Source organism: Euprymna scolopes, chromosome 18, assembly GCF_053919585.1.
Source record: "Euprymna scolopes isolate OS-2025 chromosome 18, ASM5391958v1, whole genome shotgun sequence".
In the NCBI taxonomy this organism is placed as follows: Eukaryota; Metazoa; Mollusca; class Cephalopoda; order Sepiida; family Sepiolidae; genus Euprymna; species Euprymna scolopes.
In genome coordinates, this window is record NC_136499.1 from 127442046 (window position 1) to 127455766 (window position 13721).

Below are 13721 nucleotides of genomic sequence, written 5' to 3' on the forward strand. Positions count from 1 at the left end.
ATTAGATAAAAAAACAAAAAACAAAATATCATTACATTATCAGATTTGGTAAATAAATATTGAAATTGTAATAGTTAAAATTATGGCACGTCTTCGCTTACGGCCATATCACGTTGAAAACACCGGTTCTCGTCCGATCCCCGAAGTTAAGCAACGTAGAGCCTGGTCAGTACTTAGATGGGTGACCGCTTGGGAATACCAGGTGCTGTAAGCATTTCCCCTGAATTTTTGGAAAAACTCATAAAAATGCGTTCGATTTTAATGTAAAATATTAGATAAAAAAACAAAAAACAAAATATCATTACATTATCAGATTTGGTAAATAAATATTGAAATTGTAATAGTTAAAATTATGGCACGTCTTCGCTTACGGCCATATCACGTTGAAAACACCGGTTCTCGTCCGATCCCCGAAGTTAAGCAACGTAGAGCCTGGTCAGTACTTAGATGGGTGACCGCTTGGGAATACCAGGTGCTGTAAGCATTTCCCCTGAATTTTTGGAAAAACTCATAAAAATGCGTTCGATTTTAATGTAAAATATTAGGTAAAAAAAACAATTAAAGTATCATTAAATTATCAGATTTGGTAAATAAATATTGAAATTGTAATAGTTAAAATTATGGCACGTCTTCGCTTACGGCCATATCACGTTGAAACCACCGGTTCTCGTCCGATCCCCGAAGTTAAGCAACGTAGAGCCTGGTCAGTACTTAGATGGGTGACCGCTTGGGAATACCAGGTGCTGTAAACATTTCCCCTGAATTTTTGGAAAAACTCATAAAAATGCGTTCGATTTTAATGTAAAATATTAGGTAAAAAAAACAATTAAAGTATCATTAAATTATCAGATTTGGTAAATAAATATTGAAATTGTAATAGTTAAAATTATGGCACGTCTTCGCTTACGGCCATATCACGTTGAAAACACCGGTTCTCGTCCGATCCCCGAAGTTAAGCAACGTAGAGCCTGGTCAGTACTTAGATGGGTGACCGCTTGGGAATACCAGGTGCTGTAAGCATTTCCCCTGAATTTTTGGAAAAACTCATAAAAATGCGTTCGATTTTAATGTAAAATATTAGGTAACAAAAACAATTAAAGTATCATTAAATTATCAGATTTGGTAAATAAATATTAAAATTGTAATAGTTAAAATTATGGCACGTCTTCGCTTACGGCCATATCACGTTGAAAACACCGGTTCTCGTCCGATCCCCGAAGTTAAGCAACGTAGAGCCTGGTCAGTACTTAGATGGGTGACCGCTTGGGAATACCAGGTGCTTTAAGCATTTCCCCTGAATTTTTGGAAAAACTCATAAAAATGCGTTCGATTTTAATGTAAAATATTAGGTAAAAAAAACAATTAAAGTATCATTAAATTATCAGATTTGGTAAATAAATATTGAAATTGTAATAGTTAAAATTATGGCACGTCTTCGCTTACGGCCATATCACGTTGAAAACACCGGTTCTCGTCCGATCCCCGAAGTTAAGCAACGTAGAGCCTGGTCAGTACTTAGATGGGTGACCGCTTGGGAATACCAGGTGCTGTAAGCATTTCCCCTGAAGTTTTGGAAAAACTCATAAAAATGCGTTCGATTTTAATGTAAAATATTAGATAAAAAAACAAAAAACAAAATATCATTACATTATCAGATTTGGTAAATAAATATTGAAATTGTAATAGTTAAAATTATGGCACGTCTTCGCTTACGGCCATATCACGTTGAAAACACCGGTTCTCGTCCGATCCCCGAAGTTAAGCAACGTAGAGCCTGGTCAGTACTTAGATGGGTGACCGCTTGGGAATACCAGGTGCTGTAAGCATTTCCCCTGAATTTTTGGAAAAACTCATAAAAATGCGTTCGATTTTAATGTAAAATATTAGATAAAAAAACAAAAAACAAAATATCATTACATTATCAGATTTGGTAAATAAATATTGAAATTGTAATAGTTAAAATTATGGCACGTCTTCGCTTACGGCCATATCACGTTGAAAACACCGGTTCTCGTCCGATCCCCGAAGTTAAGCAACGTAGAGCCTGGTCAGTACTTAGATGGGTGACCGCTTGGGAATACCAGGTGCTGTAAGCATTTCCCCTGAATTTTTGGAAAAACTCATAAAAATGCGTTCGATTTTAATGTAAAATATTAGGTAAAAAAAACAAATAAAGTATCATTAAATTATCAGATTTGGTAAATAAATATTGAAATTGTAATAGTTAAAATTATGGCACTTCTTCGCTTACGGCCATATCACGTTGAAAACACCGGTTCTCGTCCGATCCCCGAAGTTAAGTAACGTAGAGCCTGGTCAGTACTTAGATGGGTGACCGCTTGGGAATACCAGGTGCTGTAAGCATTTCCCCTGAATTTTTGGAAAAACTCATAAAAATGCGTTCGATTTTAATGTAAAATATTAGATAAAAAAACAAAAAACAAAATATAATTACATTATCAGATTTGGTAAATAAATATTGAAATTGTAATAGTTAAAATTATGGCACGTCTTCGCTTACGGCCATATCACGTTGAAAACACCGGTTCTCGTCCGATCCCCGAAGTTAAGCAACGTAGAGCCTGGTCAGTACTTAGATGGGTGACCGCTTGGGAATACCAGGTGCTGTAAGCATTTCCCCTGAATTTTTGGAAAAACTCATAAAAATGCGTTCGATTTTAATGTAAAATATTAGGTAACAAAAACAATTAAAGTATCATTAAATTATCAGATTTGGTAAATAAATATTGAAATTGTAATAGTTAAAATTATGGCACGTCTTCGCTTACGGCCATATCACGTTGAAAACACCGGTGCTCGTCCGATCCCCGAAGTTAAGCAACGTAGAGCCTTGTCAGTACTTAGATGGGTGACCGCTTGGGAATACCAGGTGCTGTAAGCATTTCCCCTGAATTTTTGGAAAAACTCATAAAAATGCGTTCGATTTTAATGTAAAATATTAGGTAAAAAAAACAATTAAAGTATCATTAAATTATCAGATTTGGTAAATAAATATTGAAATTGTAATAGTTAAAATTATGGCACGTCTTCGCTTACGGCCATATCACGTTGAAAACACCGGTTCTCGTCCGATCCCCGAAGTTAAGCAACGTAGAGCCTGGTCAGTACTTAGATGGGTGACCGCTTGGGAATACCAGGTGCTGTAAGCATTTCCCCTGAAGTTTTGGAAAAACTCATAAAAATGCGTTCGATTTTAATGTAAAATATTAGATAAAAAAACAAAAAACAAAATATCATTACATTATCAGATTTGGTAAATAAATATTGAAATTGTAATAGTTAAAATTATGGCACGTCTTCGCTTACGGCCATATCACGTTGAAAACACCGGTTCTCGTCCGATCCCCGAAGTTAAGCAACGTAGAGCCTGGTCAGTACTTAGATGGGTGACCGCTTGGGAATACCAGGTGCTGTAAGCATTTCCCCTGAATTTTTGGAAAAACTCATAAAAATGCGTTCGATTTTAATGTAAAATATTAGATAAAAAAACAAAAAACAAAATATCATTACATTATCAGATTTGGTAAATAAATATTGAAATTGTAATAGTTAAAATTATGGCACGTCTTCGCTTACGGCCATATCACGTTGAAAACACCGGTTCTCGTCCGATCCCCGAAGTTAAGCAACGTAGAGCCTGGTCAGTACTTAGATGGGTGACCGCTTGGGAATACCAGGTGCTGTAAGCATTTCCCCTGAATTTTTGGAAAAACTCATAAAAATGCGTTCGATTTTAATGTAAAATATTAGGTAAAAAAAACAAATAAAGTATCATTAAATTATCAGATTTGGTAAATAAATATTGAAATTGTAATAGTTAAAATTATGGCACTTCTTCGCTTACGGCCATATCACGTTGAAAACACCGGTTCTCGTCCGATCCCCGAAGTTTAGTAACGTAGAGCCTGGTCAGTACTTAGATGGGTGACCGCTTGGGAATACCAGGTGCTGTAAGCATTTCCCCTGAATTTTTGGAAAAACTCATAAAAATGCGTTCGATTTTAATGTAAAATATTAGATAAAAAAACAAAAAACAAAATATCATTACATTATCAGATTTGGTAAATAAATATTGAAATTGTAATAGTTAAAATTATGGCACGTCTTCGCTTACGGCCATATCACGTTGAAAACACCGGTTCTCGTCCGATCCCCGAAGTTAAGCAACGTAGAGCCTGGTCAGTACTTAGATGGGTGACCGCTTGGGAATACCAGGTGCTGTAAGCATTTCCCCTGAATTTTTGGAAAAACTCATAAAAATGCGTTCGATTTTAATGTAAAATATTAGATAAAAAAACAAAAAACAAAATATCATTACATTATCAGATTTGGTAAATAAATATTGAAATTGTAATAGTTAAAATTATGGCACGTCTTCGCTTACGGCCATATCACGTTGAAAACACCGGTTCTCGTCCGATCCCCGAAGTTAAGCAACGTAGAGCCTGGTCAGTACTTAGATGGGTGACCGCTTGGGAATACCAGGTGCTGTAAGCATTTCCCCTGAATTTTTGGAAAAACTCATAAAAATGCGTTCGATTTTAATGTAAAATATTAGGTAACAAAAACAATTAAAGTATCATTAAATTATCAGATTTGGTAAATAAATATTAAAATTGTAATAGTTAAAATTATGGCACGTCTTCGCTTACGGCCATATCACGTTGAAAACACCGGTTCTCGTCCGATCCCCGAAGTTAAGCAACGTAGAGCCTGGTCAGTACTTAGATGGGTGACCGCTTGGGAATACCAGGTGCTGTAAGCATTTCCCCTGAATTTTTGGAAAAACTCATAAAAATGCGTTCGATTTTAATGTAAAATATTAGGTAAACAAACAATTAAAGTATCATTAAATTATCAGATTTGGTAAATAAATATTGAAATTGTAATAGTTAAAATTATGGCACGTCTTCGCTTACGGCCATATCACGTTGAAAACACCGGTTCTCGTCCGATCCCCGAAGTTAAGCAACGTAGAGCCTGGTCAGTACTTAGATGGGTGACCGCTTGGGAATACCAGGTGCTGTAAGCATTTCCCCTGAAGTTTTGGAAAAACTCATAAAAATGCGTTCGATTTTAATGTAAAATATTAGATAAAAAAACAAAAAACAAAATATCATTACATTATCAGATTTGGTAAATAAATATTGAAATTGTAATAGTTAAAATTATGGCACGTCTTCGCTTACGGCCATATCACGTTGAAAACACCGGTTCTCGTCCGATCCCCGAAGTTAAGCAACGTAGAGCCTGGTCAGTACTTAGATGGGTGACCGCTTGGGAATACCAGGTGCTGTAAGCATTTCCCCTGAATTTTTGGAAAAACTCATAAAAATGCGTTCGATTTTAATGTAAAATATTAGATAAAAAAACAAAAAACAAAATATCATTACATTATCAGATTTGGTAAATAAATATTGAAATTGTAATAGTTAAAATTATGGCACGTCTTCGCTTACGGCCATATCACGTTGAAAACACCGGTTCTCGTCCGATCCCCGAAGTTAAGCAACGTAGAGCCTGGTCAGTACTTAGATGGGTGACCGCTTGGGAATACCAGGTGCTGTAAGCATTTCCCCTGAATTTTTGGAAAAACTCATAAAAATGCGTTCGATTTTAATGTAAAATATTAGGTAAAAAAAACAAATAAAGTATCATTAAATTATCAGATTTGGTAAATAAATATTGAAATTGTAATAGTTAAAATTATGGCACTACTTCGCTTACGGCCATATCACGTTGAAAACACCGGTTCTCGTCCGATCCCCGAAGTTAAGTAACGTAGAGCCTGGTCAGTACTTAGATGGGTGACCGCTTGGGAATACCAGGTGCTGTAAGCATTTCCCCTGAATTTTTGGAAAAACTCATAAAAATGCGTTCGATTTTAATGTAAAATATTAGATAAAAAAACAAAAAACAAAATATAATTACATTATCAGATTTGGTAAATAAATATTGAAATTGTAATAGTTAAAATTATGGCACGTCTTCGCTTACGGCCATATCACGTTGAAAACACCGGTTCTCGTCCGATCCCCGAAGTTAAGCAACGTAGAGCCTGGTCAGTACTTAGATGGGTGACCGCTTGGGAATACCAGGTGCTGTAAGCATTTCCCCTGAATTTTTGGAAAAACTCATAAAAATGCGTTCGATTTTAATGTAAAATATTAGGTAACAAAAACAATTAAAGTATCATTAAATTATCAGATTTGGTAAATAAATATTAAAATTGTAATAGTTAAAATTATGGCACGTCTTCGCTTACGGCCATATCACGTTGAAAACACCGGTTCTCGTCCGATCCCCGAAGTTAAGCAACGTAGAGCCTGGTCAGTACTTAGATGGGTGACCGCTTGGGAATACCAGGTGCTGTAAGCATTTCCCCTGAATTTTTGGAAAAACGCATAAAAATGCGTTCGATTTTAATGTAAAATATTAGGTAAAAAAAACAATTAAAGTATCATTAAATTATCAGATTTGGTAAATAAATATTGAAATTGTAATAGTAATTATGGCACGTCTTCGCTTACGGCCATATCACGTTGAAAACACCGGTTCTCGTCCGATCCCCGAAGTTAAGCAACGTAGAGCCTGGTCAGTACTTAGATGGGTGACCGCTTGGGAATACCAGGTGCTGTAAGCATTTCCCCTGAATTTTTGGAAAAACTCATAAAAATGCGTTCGATTTTAATGTAAAATATTAGATAAAAAAACAAAAAACAAAATATCATTACATTATCAGATTTGGTAAATAAATATTGAAATTGTAATAGTTAAAATTATGGCACGTCTTCGCTTACGGCCATATCACGTTGAAAACACCGGTTCTCGTCCGATCCCCGAAGTTAAGCAACGTAGAGCCTGGTCAGTACTTAGATGGGTGACCGCTTGGGAATACCAGGTGCTGTAAGCATTTCCCCTGAATTTTTGGAAAAACTCATAAAAATGCGTTCGATTTTAATGTAAAATATTAGATAAAAAAACAAAAAACAAAATATCATTACATTATCAGATTTGGTAAATAAATATTGAAATTGTAATAGTTAAAATTATGGCACGTCTTCGCTTACGGCCATATCACGTTGAAAACACCGGTTCTCGTCCGATCCCCGAAGTTAAGCAACGTAGAGCCTGGTCAGTACTTAGATGGGTGACCGCTTGGGAATACCAGGTGCTGTAAGCATTTCCCCTGAATTTTTGGAAAAACTCATAAAAATGCGTTCGATTTTAATGTAAAATATTAGGTAAAAAAAACAAATAAAGTATCATTAAATTATCAGATTTGGTAAATAAATATTGAAATTGTAATAGTTAAAATTATGGCACTTCTTCGCTTACGGCCATATCACGTTGAAAACACCGGTTCTCGTCCGATCCCCGAAGTTAAGTAACGTAGAGCCTGGTCAGTACTTAGATGGGTGACCGCTTGGGAATACCAGGTGCTGTAAGCATTTCCCCTGAATTTTTGGAAAAACTCATAAAAATGCGTTCGATTTTAATGTAAAATATTAGATAAAAAAACAAAAAACAAAATATAATTACATTATCAGATTTGGTAAATAAATATTGAAATTGTAATAGTTAAAATTATGGCACGTCTTCGCTTACGGCCATATCACGTTGAAAACACCGGTTCTCGTCCGATCCCCGAAGTTAAGCAACGTAGAGCCTGGTCAGTACTTAGATGGGTGACCGCTTGGGAATACCAGGTGCTGTAAGCATTTCCCCTGAATTTTTGGAAAAACTCATAAAAATGCGTTCGATTTTAATGTAAAATATTAGATAAAAAAACAAAAAACAAAATATCATTACATTATCAGATTTGGTAAATAAATATTGAAATTGTAATAGTTAAAATTATGGCACGTCTTCGCTTACGGCCATATCACGTTGAAAACACCGGTTCTCGTCCGATCCCCGAAGTTAAGCAACGTAGAGCCTGGTCAGTACTTAGATGGGTGACCGCTTGGGAATACCAGGTGCTGTAAGCATTTCCCCTGAATTTTTGGAAAAACTCATAAAAATGCGTTCGATTTTAATGTAAAATATTAGATAAAAAAACAAAAAACAAAATATCATTACATTATCAGATTTGGTAAATAAATATTGAAATTGTAATAGTTAAAATTATGGCACGTCTTCGCTTACGGCCATATCACGTTGAAAACACCGGTTCTCGTCCGATCCCCGAAGTTAAGCAACGTAGAGCCTGGTCAGTACTTAGATGGGTGACCGCTTGGGAATACCAGGTGCTGTAAGCATTTCCCCTGAATTTTTGGAAAAACTCATAAAAATGCGTTCGATTTTAATGTAAAATATTAGATAAAAAAAACAAAAAACAAAATATCATTACATTATCAGATTTGGTAAATAAATATTAAAATTGTAATAGTTAAAATTATGGCACGTCTTCGCTTACGGCCATATCACGTTGAAAACACCGGTTCTCGTCCGATCCCCGAAGTTAAGCAACGTAGAGCCTGGTCAGTACTTAGATGGGTGACCGCTTGGGAATACCAGGTGCTGTAAGCATTTCCCCTGAAGTTTTGGAAAAACTCATAAAAATGCGTTCGATTTTAATGTAAAATATTAGATAAAAAAACAAAAAAAAAAATATCATTACATTATCAGATTTGGTAAATAAATATTGAAATTGTAATAGTTAAAATTATGGCACGTCTTCGCTTACGGCCATATCACGTTGAAAACACCGGTTCTCGTCCGATCCCCGAAGTTAAGCAACGTAGAGCCTGGTCAGTACTTAGATGGGTGACCGCTTGGGAATACCAGGTGCTGTAAGCATTTACCCTGAATTTTTGGAAAAACTCATAAAAATGCGTTCGATTTTAATGTAAAATATTAGGTAAAAAAAACAAATAAAGTATCATTAAATTATCAGATTTGGTAAATAAATATTGAAATTGTAATAGTTAAAATTATGGCACGTCTTCGCTTACGGCCATATCACGTTGAAAACACCGGTTCTCGTCCGATCCCCGAAGTTAAGTAACGTAGAGCCTGGTCAGTACTTAGATGGGTGACCGCTTGGGAATACCAGGTGCTGTAAGCATTTCCCCTGAATTTTTGGAAAAACTCATAAAAATGCGTTCGATTTTAATGTAAAATATTAGATAAAAAAAACAAAAAACAAAATATAATTACATTATCAGATTTGGTAAATAAATATTGAAATTGTAATAGTTAAAATTATGGCACGTCTTCGCTTACGGCCATATCACGTTGAAAACACCGGTTCTCGTCCGATCCCCGAAGTTAAGCAACGTAGAGCCTGGTCAGTACTTAGATGGGTGACCGCTTGGGAATACCAGGTGCTGTAAGCATTTCCCCTGAATTTTTGGAAAAACTCATAAAAATGCGTTCGATTTTAATGTAAAATATTAGATAAAAAAACAAAAAACAAAATATCATTACATTATCAGATTTGGTAAATAAATATTGAAATTGTAATAGTTAAAATTATGGCACGTCTTCGCTTACGGCCATATCACGTTGAAAACACCGGTTCTCGTCCGATCCCCGAAGTTAAGCAACGTAGAGCCTGGTCAGTACTTAGATGGGTGACCGCTTGGGAATACCAGGTGCTGTAAGCATTTCCCCTGAATTTTTGGAAAAACTCATAAAAATGCGTTCGATTTTAATGTAAAATATTAGATAAAAAAACAAAAAACAAAATATCATTACATTATCAGATTTGGTAAATAAATATTGAAATTGTAATAGTTAAAATTATGGCACGTCTTCGCTTACGGCCATATCACGTTGAAAACACCGGTTCTCGTCCGATCCCCGAAGTTAAGCAACGTAGAGCCTGGTCAGTACTTAGATGGGTGACCGCTTGGGAATACCAGGTGCTGTAAGCATTTCCCCTGAATTTTTGGAAAAACTCATAAAAATGCGTTCGATTTTAATGTAAAATATTAGATAAAAAAAACAAAAAACAAAATATCATTACATTATCAGATTTGGTAAATAAATATTAAAATTGTAATAGTTAAAATTATGGCACGTCTTCGCTTACGGCCATATCACGTTGAAAACACCGGTTCTCGTCCGATCCCCGAAGTTAAGCAACGTAGAGCCTGGTCAGTACTTAGATGGGTGACCGCTTGGGAATACCAGGTGCTGTAAGCATTTCCCCTGAAGTTTTGGAAAAACTCATAAAAATGCGTTCGATTTTAATGTAAAATATTAGGTAAAAAAAACAATTAAAGTATCATTAAATTATCAGATTTGGTAAATAAATATTGAAATTGTAATAGTTAAAATTATGGCACGTCTTCGCTTACGGCCATATCACGTTGAAAACACCGGTTCTCGTCCGATCCCCGAAGTTAAGCAACGTAGAGCCTGGTCAGTACTTAGATGGGTGACCGCTTGGGAATACCAGGTGCTGTAAACATTTCCCCTGAATTTTTGGAAAAACTCATAAAAATGCGTTCGATTTTAATGTAAAATATTAGGTAAAAAAAACAATTAAAGTATCATTAAATTATCAGATTTGGTAAATAAATATTGAAATTGTAATAGTTAAAATTATGGCACGTCTTCGCTTACGGCCATATCACGTTGAAAACACCGGTTCTCGTCCGATCCCCGAAGTTAAGCAACGTAGAGCCTGGTCAGTACTTAGATGGGTGACCGCTTGGGAATACCAGGTGCTGTAAGCATTTCCCCTGAATTTTTGGAAAAACTCATAAAAATGCGTTCGATTTTAATGTAAAATATTAGGTAACAAAAACAATTAAAGTATCATTAAATTATCAGATTTGGTAAATAAATATTAAAATTGTAATAGTTAAAATTATGGCACGTCTTCGCTTACGGCCATATCACGTTGAAAACACCGGTTCTCGTCCGATCCCCGAAGTTAAGCAACGTAGAGCCTGGTCAGTACTTAGATGGGTGACCGCTTGGGAATACCAGGTGCTGTAAGCATTTCCCCTGAATTTTTGGAAAAACTCATAAAAATGCGTTCGATTTTAATGTAAAATATTAGGTAAAAATAACAATTAAAGTATCATTAAATTATCAGATTTGGTAAATAAATATTGAAATTGTAATAGTTAAAATTATGGCACGTCTTCGCTTACGGCCATATCACGTTGAAAACACCGGTTCTCGTCCGATCCCCGAAGTTAAGCAACGTAGAGCCTGGTCAGTACTTAGATGGGTGACCGCTTGGGAATACCAGGTGCTGTAAGCATTTCCCCTGAAGTTTTGGAAAAACTCATAAAAATGCGTTCGATTTTAATGTAAAATATTAGGTAACAAAAACAATTAAAGTATCATTAAATTATCAGATTTGGTAAATAAATATTAAAATTGTAATAGTTAAAATTATGGCACGTCTTCGCTTACGGCCATATCACGTTGAAAACACCGGTTCTCGTCCGATCCCCGAAGTTAAGCAACGTAGAGCCTGGTCAGTACTTAGATGGGTGACCGCTTGGGAATACCAGGTGCTGTAAGCATTTCCCCTGAATTTTTGGAAAAACTCATAAAAATGCGTTCGATTTTAATGTAAAATATTAGGTAAAAAAAACAATTAAAGTATCATTAAATTATCAGATTTGGTAAATAAATATTGAAATTGTAATAGTTAAAATTATGGCACGTCTTCGCTTACGGCCATATCACGTTGAAAACACCGGTTCTCGTCCGATCCCCGAAGTTAAGCAACGTAGAGCCTGGTCAGTACTTAGATGGGTGACCGCTTGGGAATACCAGGTGCTGTAAGCATTTCCCCTGAATTTTTGGAAAAACTCATAAAAATGCGTTCGATTTTAATGTAAAATATTAGATAAAAAAACAAAAAACAAAATATCATTACATTATCAGATTTGGTAAATAAATATTGAAATTGTAATAGTTAAAATTATGGCACGTCTTCGCTTACGGCCATATCACGTTGAAAACACCGGTTCTCGTCCGATCCCCGAAGTTAAGCAACGTAGAGCCTGGTCAGTACTTAGATGGGTGACCGCTTGGGAATACCAGGTGCTGTAAGCATTTCCCCTGAATTTTTGGAAAAACTCATAAAAATGCGTTCGATTTTAATGTAAAATATTAGATAAAAAAACAAAAAACAAAATATCATTACATTATCAGATTTGGTAAATAAATATTGAAATTGTAATAGTTAAAATTATGGCACGTCTTCGCTTACGGCCATATCACGTTGAAAACACCGGTTCTCGTCCGATCCCCGAAGTTAAGCAACGTAGAGCCTGGTCAGTACTTAGATGGGTGACCGCTTGGGAATACCAGGTGCTGTAAGCATTTCCCCTGAATTTTTGGAAAAACTCATAAAAATGCGTTCGATTTTAATGTAAAATATTAGGTAAAAAAAACAAATAAAGTATCATTAAATTATCAGATTTGGTAAATAAATATTGAAATTGTAATAGTTAAAATTATGGCACTTCTTCGCTTACGGCCATATCACGTTGAAAACACCGGTTCTCGTCCGATCCCCGAAGTTAAGTAACGTAGAGCCTGGTCAGTACTTAGATGGGTGACCGCTTGGGAATACCAGGTGCTGTAAGCATTTCCCCTGAATTTTTGGAAAAACTCATAAAAATGCGTTCGATTTTAATGTAAAATATTAGATAAAAAAACAAAAAACAAAATATAATTACATTATCAGATTTGGTAAATAAATATTGAAATTGTAATAGTTAAAATTATGGCACGTCTTCGCTTACGGCCATATCACGTTGAAAACACCGGTTATCGTCCGATCCCCGAAGTTAAGCAACGTAGAGCCTGGTCAGTACTTAGATGGGTGACCGCTTGGGAATACCAGGTGCTGTAAGCATTTCCCCTGAATTTTTGGAAAAACTCATAAAAATGCGTTCGATTTTAATGTAAAATATTAGATAAAAAAACAAAAAACAAAATATCATTACATTATCAGATTTGGTAAATAAATATTGAAATTGTAATAGTTAAAATTATGGCACGTCTTCGCTTACGGCCATATCACGTTGAAAACACCGGTTCTCGTCCGATCCCCGAAGTTAAGCAACGTAGAGCCTGGTCAGTACTTAGATGGGTGACCGCTTGGGAATACCAGGTGCTGTAAGCATTTCCCCTGAATTTTTGGAAAAACTCATAAAAATGCGTTCGATTTTAATGTAAAATATTAGATAAAAAAACAAAAAACAAAATATCATTACATTATCAGATTTGGTAAATAAATATTGAAATTGTAATAGTTAAAATTATGGCACGTCTTCGCTTACGGCCATATCACGTTGAAAACACCGGTTCTCGTCCGATCCCCGAAGTTAAGCAACGTAGAGCCTGGTCAGTACTTAGATGGGTGACCGCTTGGGAATACCAGGTGCTGTAAGCATTTCCCCTGAATTTTTGGAAAAACTCATAAAAATGCGTTCGATTTTAATGTAAAATATTAGATAAAAAAAACAAAAAACAAAATATCATTACATTATCAGATTTGGTAAATAAATATTAAAATTGTAATAGTTAAAATTATGGCACGTCTTCGCTTACGGCCATATCACGTTGAAAACACCGGTTCTCGTCCGATCCCCGAAGTTAAGCAACGTAGAGCCTGGTCAGTACTTAGATGGGTGACCGCTTGGGAATACCAGGTGCTGTAAGCATTTCCCCTGAAGTTTTGGAAAAACTCATAAAAATGCGTTCGATTTTAATGT

The 13721-nt window shown here is 35.6% G+C and overlaps 51 non-coding genes across 51 annotated transcripts; all 51 read left to right on the forward strand.

The window, feature by feature from the left end:
* The first annotated feature begins 95 nt into the window (after positions 1-95).
* LOC145301116 (5S ribosomal RNA) lies at positions 96-214 on the forward strand. Its single transcript, XR_013873317.1, has one exon. It is a non-coding gene; the product is annotated as a 5S ribosomal RNA (ribosomal RNA).
* A 151-nt stretch (positions 215-365) lies between these two features.
* Positions 366-484, forward strand: LOC145301127 (5S ribosomal RNA). Its single transcript, XR_013873328.1, has one exon. It is a non-coding gene; the product is annotated as a 5S ribosomal RNA (ribosomal RNA).
* A 149-nt stretch (positions 485-633) lies between these two features.
* LOC145300392 (5S ribosomal RNA) lies at positions 634-752 on the forward strand. Its single transcript, XR_013872617.1, has one exon. It is a non-coding gene; the product is annotated as a 5S ribosomal RNA (ribosomal RNA).
* Positions 753-901: 149 nt separating this feature from the next.
* On the forward strand, positions 902-1020 carry LOC145301139 (5S ribosomal RNA). Its single transcript, XR_013873340.1, has one exon. It is a non-coding gene; the product is annotated as a 5S ribosomal RNA (ribosomal RNA).
* A 149-nt stretch (positions 1021-1169) lies between these two features.
* Positions 1170-1288, forward strand: LOC145300512 (5S ribosomal RNA). The gene has a single exon (XR_013872730.1). It is a non-coding gene; the product is annotated as a 5S ribosomal RNA (ribosomal RNA).
* A 149-nt stretch (positions 1289-1437) lies between these two features.
* On the forward strand, positions 1438-1556 carry LOC145301150 (5S ribosomal RNA). The gene has a single exon (XR_013873351.1). It is a non-coding gene; the product is annotated as a 5S ribosomal RNA (ribosomal RNA).
* Positions 1557-1707: 151 nt separating this feature from the next.
* LOC145301161 (5S ribosomal RNA) lies at positions 1708-1826 on the forward strand. Its single transcript, XR_013873362.1, has one exon. It is a non-coding gene; the product is annotated as a 5S ribosomal RNA (ribosomal RNA).
* Positions 1827-1977: 151 nt separating this feature from the next.
* Positions 1978-2096, forward strand: LOC145301172 (5S ribosomal RNA). The gene has a single exon (XR_013873373.1). It is a non-coding gene; the product is annotated as a 5S ribosomal RNA (ribosomal RNA).
* Positions 2097-2245: 149 nt separating this feature from the next.
* Positions 2246-2364, forward strand: LOC145299817 (5S ribosomal RNA). Its single transcript, XR_013872061.1, has one exon. It is a non-coding gene; the product is annotated as a 5S ribosomal RNA (ribosomal RNA).
* A 151-nt stretch (positions 2365-2515) lies between these two features.
* On the forward strand, positions 2516-2634 carry LOC145301183 (5S ribosomal RNA). Its single transcript, XR_013873384.1, has one exon. It is a non-coding gene; the product is annotated as a 5S ribosomal RNA (ribosomal RNA).
* A 149-nt stretch (positions 2635-2783) lies between these two features.
* LOC145301118 (5S ribosomal RNA) lies at positions 2784-2902 on the forward strand. The gene has a single exon (XR_013873319.1). It is a non-coding gene; the product is annotated as a 5S ribosomal RNA (ribosomal RNA).
* A 149-nt stretch (positions 2903-3051) lies between these two features.
* Positions 3052-3170, forward strand: LOC145301194 (5S ribosomal RNA). Its single transcript, XR_013873395.1, has one exon. It is a non-coding gene; the product is annotated as a 5S ribosomal RNA (ribosomal RNA).
* A 151-nt stretch (positions 3171-3321) lies between these two features.
* On the forward strand, positions 3322-3440 carry LOC145301205 (5S ribosomal RNA). Its single transcript, XR_013873406.1, has one exon. It is a non-coding gene; the product is annotated as a 5S ribosomal RNA (ribosomal RNA).
* Positions 3441-3591: 151 nt separating this feature from the next.
* LOC145301216 (5S ribosomal RNA) lies at positions 3592-3710 on the forward strand. The gene has a single exon (XR_013873417.1). It is a non-coding gene; the product is annotated as a 5S ribosomal RNA (ribosomal RNA).
* A 149-nt stretch (positions 3711-3859) lies between these two features.
* Positions 3860-3978, forward strand: LOC145300846 (5S ribosomal RNA). The gene has a single exon (XR_013873056.1). It is a non-coding gene; the product is annotated as a 5S ribosomal RNA (ribosomal RNA).
* Positions 3979-4129: 151 nt separating this feature from the next.
* On the forward strand, positions 4130-4248 carry LOC145301227 (5S ribosomal RNA). The gene has a single exon (XR_013873428.1). It is a non-coding gene; the product is annotated as a 5S ribosomal RNA (ribosomal RNA).
* Positions 4249-4399: 151 nt separating this feature from the next.
* On the forward strand, positions 4400-4518 carry LOC145301238 (5S ribosomal RNA). Its single transcript, XR_013873439.1, has one exon. It is a non-coding gene; the product is annotated as a 5S ribosomal RNA (ribosomal RNA).
* A 149-nt stretch (positions 4519-4667) lies between these two features.
* LOC145301251 (5S ribosomal RNA) lies at positions 4668-4786 on the forward strand. The gene has a single exon (XR_013873451.1). It is a non-coding gene; the product is annotated as a 5S ribosomal RNA (ribosomal RNA).
* A 148-nt stretch (positions 4787-4934) lies between these two features.
* On the forward strand, positions 4935-5053 carry LOC145301263 (5S ribosomal RNA). The gene has a single exon (XR_013873462.1). It is a non-coding gene; the product is annotated as a 5S ribosomal RNA (ribosomal RNA).
* A 151-nt stretch (positions 5054-5204) lies between these two features.
* LOC145301275 (5S ribosomal RNA) lies at positions 5205-5323 on the forward strand. Its single transcript, XR_013873473.1, has one exon. It is a non-coding gene; the product is annotated as a 5S ribosomal RNA (ribosomal RNA).
* Positions 5324-5474: 151 nt separating this feature from the next.
* Positions 5475-5593, forward strand: LOC145301286 (5S ribosomal RNA). The gene has a single exon (XR_013873484.1). It is a non-coding gene; the product is annotated as a 5S ribosomal RNA (ribosomal RNA).
* A 149-nt stretch (positions 5594-5742) lies between these two features.
* On the forward strand, positions 5743-5861 carry LOC145299818 (5S ribosomal RNA). The gene has a single exon (XR_013872062.1). It is a non-coding gene; the product is annotated as a 5S ribosomal RNA (ribosomal RNA).
* Positions 5862-6012: 151 nt separating this feature from the next.
* LOC145301298 (5S ribosomal RNA) lies at positions 6013-6131 on the forward strand. The gene has a single exon (XR_013873495.1). It is a non-coding gene; the product is annotated as a 5S ribosomal RNA (ribosomal RNA).
* A 149-nt stretch (positions 6132-6280) lies between these two features.
* LOC145301309 (5S ribosomal RNA) lies at positions 6281-6399 on the forward strand. The gene has a single exon (XR_013873499.1). It is a non-coding gene; the product is annotated as a 5S ribosomal RNA (ribosomal RNA).
* Positions 6400-6545: 146 nt separating this feature from the next.
* LOC145301320 (5S ribosomal RNA) lies at positions 6546-6664 on the forward strand. The gene has a single exon (XR_013873500.1). It is a non-coding gene; the product is annotated as a 5S ribosomal RNA (ribosomal RNA).
* Positions 6665-6815: 151 nt separating this feature from the next.
* LOC145301332 (5S ribosomal RNA) lies at positions 6816-6934 on the forward strand. The gene has a single exon (XR_013873501.1). It is a non-coding gene; the product is annotated as a 5S ribosomal RNA (ribosomal RNA).
* Positions 6935-7085: 151 nt separating this feature from the next.
* Positions 7086-7204, forward strand: LOC145301343 (5S ribosomal RNA). Its single transcript, XR_013873502.1, has one exon. It is a non-coding gene; the product is annotated as a 5S ribosomal RNA (ribosomal RNA).
* Positions 7205-7353: 149 nt separating this feature from the next.
* LOC145299819 (5S ribosomal RNA) lies at positions 7354-7472 on the forward strand. Its single transcript, XR_013872063.1, has one exon. It is a non-coding gene; the product is annotated as a 5S ribosomal RNA (ribosomal RNA).
* A 151-nt stretch (positions 7473-7623) lies between these two features.
* LOC145301356 (5S ribosomal RNA) lies at positions 7624-7742 on the forward strand. The gene has a single exon (XR_013873503.1). It is a non-coding gene; the product is annotated as a 5S ribosomal RNA (ribosomal RNA).
* Positions 7743-7893: 151 nt separating this feature from the next.
* Positions 7894-8012, forward strand: LOC145301368 (5S ribosomal RNA). The gene has a single exon (XR_013873505.1). It is a non-coding gene; the product is annotated as a 5S ribosomal RNA (ribosomal RNA).
* Positions 8013-8163: 151 nt separating this feature from the next.
* Positions 8164-8282, forward strand: LOC145301380 (5S ribosomal RNA). The gene has a single exon (XR_013873506.1). It is a non-coding gene; the product is annotated as a 5S ribosomal RNA (ribosomal RNA).
* A 152-nt stretch (positions 8283-8434) lies between these two features.
* Positions 8435-8553, forward strand: LOC145301391 (5S ribosomal RNA). Its single transcript, XR_013873507.1, has one exon. It is a non-coding gene; the product is annotated as a 5S ribosomal RNA (ribosomal RNA).
* A 151-nt stretch (positions 8554-8704) lies between these two features.
* On the forward strand, positions 8705-8823 carry LOC145301403 (5S ribosomal RNA). The gene has a single exon (XR_013873508.1). It is a non-coding gene; the product is annotated as a 5S ribosomal RNA (ribosomal RNA).
* A 149-nt stretch (positions 8824-8972) lies between these two features.
* Positions 8973-9091, forward strand: LOC145299820 (5S ribosomal RNA). The gene has a single exon (XR_013872064.1). It is a non-coding gene; the product is annotated as a 5S ribosomal RNA (ribosomal RNA).
* Positions 9092-9243: 152 nt separating this feature from the next.
* On the forward strand, positions 9244-9362 carry LOC145301414 (5S ribosomal RNA). The gene has a single exon (XR_013873509.1). It is a non-coding gene; the product is annotated as a 5S ribosomal RNA (ribosomal RNA).
* A 151-nt stretch (positions 9363-9513) lies between these two features.
* Positions 9514-9632, forward strand: LOC145301426 (5S ribosomal RNA). Its single transcript, XR_013873510.1, has one exon. It is a non-coding gene; the product is annotated as a 5S ribosomal RNA (ribosomal RNA).
* Positions 9633-9783: 151 nt separating this feature from the next.
* Positions 9784-9902, forward strand: LOC145301438 (5S ribosomal RNA). Its single transcript, XR_013873511.1, has one exon. It is a non-coding gene; the product is annotated as a 5S ribosomal RNA (ribosomal RNA).
* A 152-nt stretch (positions 9903-10054) lies between these two features.
* Positions 10055-10173, forward strand: LOC145301449 (5S ribosomal RNA). Its single transcript, XR_013873512.1, has one exon. It is a non-coding gene; the product is annotated as a 5S ribosomal RNA (ribosomal RNA).
* Positions 10174-10322: 149 nt separating this feature from the next.
* On the forward strand, positions 10323-10441 carry LOC145299920 (5S ribosomal RNA). Its single transcript, XR_013872161.1, has one exon. It is a non-coding gene; the product is annotated as a 5S ribosomal RNA (ribosomal RNA).
* A 149-nt stretch (positions 10442-10590) lies between these two features.
* Positions 10591-10709, forward strand: LOC145301461 (5S ribosomal RNA). The gene has a single exon (XR_013873513.1). It is a non-coding gene; the product is annotated as a 5S ribosomal RNA (ribosomal RNA).
* Positions 10710-10858: 149 nt separating this feature from the next.
* Positions 10859-10977, forward strand: LOC145301473 (5S ribosomal RNA). The gene has a single exon (XR_013873514.1). It is a non-coding gene; the product is annotated as a 5S ribosomal RNA (ribosomal RNA).
* A 149-nt stretch (positions 10978-11126) lies between these two features.
* On the forward strand, positions 11127-11245 carry LOC145301486 (5S ribosomal RNA). Its single transcript, XR_013873516.1, has one exon. It is a non-coding gene; the product is annotated as a 5S ribosomal RNA (ribosomal RNA).
* A 149-nt stretch (positions 11246-11394) lies between these two features.
* LOC145301497 (5S ribosomal RNA) lies at positions 11395-11513 on the forward strand. Its single transcript, XR_013873517.1, has one exon. It is a non-coding gene; the product is annotated as a 5S ribosomal RNA (ribosomal RNA).
* A 149-nt stretch (positions 11514-11662) lies between these two features.
* LOC145301509 (5S ribosomal RNA) lies at positions 11663-11781 on the forward strand. The gene has a single exon (XR_013873518.1). It is a non-coding gene; the product is annotated as a 5S ribosomal RNA (ribosomal RNA).
* Positions 11782-11932: 151 nt separating this feature from the next.
* Positions 11933-12051, forward strand: LOC145301521 (5S ribosomal RNA). Its single transcript, XR_013873519.1, has one exon. It is a non-coding gene; the product is annotated as a 5S ribosomal RNA (ribosomal RNA).
* A 151-nt stretch (positions 12052-12202) lies between these two features.
* LOC145301532 (5S ribosomal RNA) lies at positions 12203-12321 on the forward strand. The gene has a single exon (XR_013873520.1). It is a non-coding gene; the product is annotated as a 5S ribosomal RNA (ribosomal RNA).
* A 149-nt stretch (positions 12322-12470) lies between these two features.
* LOC145299821 (5S ribosomal RNA) lies at positions 12471-12589 on the forward strand. The gene has a single exon (XR_013872065.1). It is a non-coding gene; the product is annotated as a 5S ribosomal RNA (ribosomal RNA).
* Positions 12590-12740: 151 nt separating this feature from the next.
* LOC145300695 (5S ribosomal RNA) lies at positions 12741-12859 on the forward strand. Its single transcript, XR_013872908.1, has one exon. It is a non-coding gene; the product is annotated as a 5S ribosomal RNA (ribosomal RNA).
* A 151-nt stretch (positions 12860-13010) lies between these two features.
* On the forward strand, positions 13011-13129 carry LOC145301544 (5S ribosomal RNA). Its single transcript, XR_013873522.1, has one exon. It is a non-coding gene; the product is annotated as a 5S ribosomal RNA (ribosomal RNA).
* Positions 13130-13280: 151 nt separating this feature from the next.
* Positions 13281-13399, forward strand: LOC145301556 (5S ribosomal RNA). The gene has a single exon (XR_013873524.1). It is a non-coding gene; the product is annotated as a 5S ribosomal RNA (ribosomal RNA).
* A 152-nt stretch (positions 13400-13551) lies between these two features.
* LOC145301568 (5S ribosomal RNA) lies at positions 13552-13670 on the forward strand. Its single transcript, XR_013873526.1, has one exon. It is a non-coding gene; the product is annotated as a 5S ribosomal RNA (ribosomal RNA).
* The last annotated feature ends 51 nt before the right edge of the window (positions 13671-13721 follow it).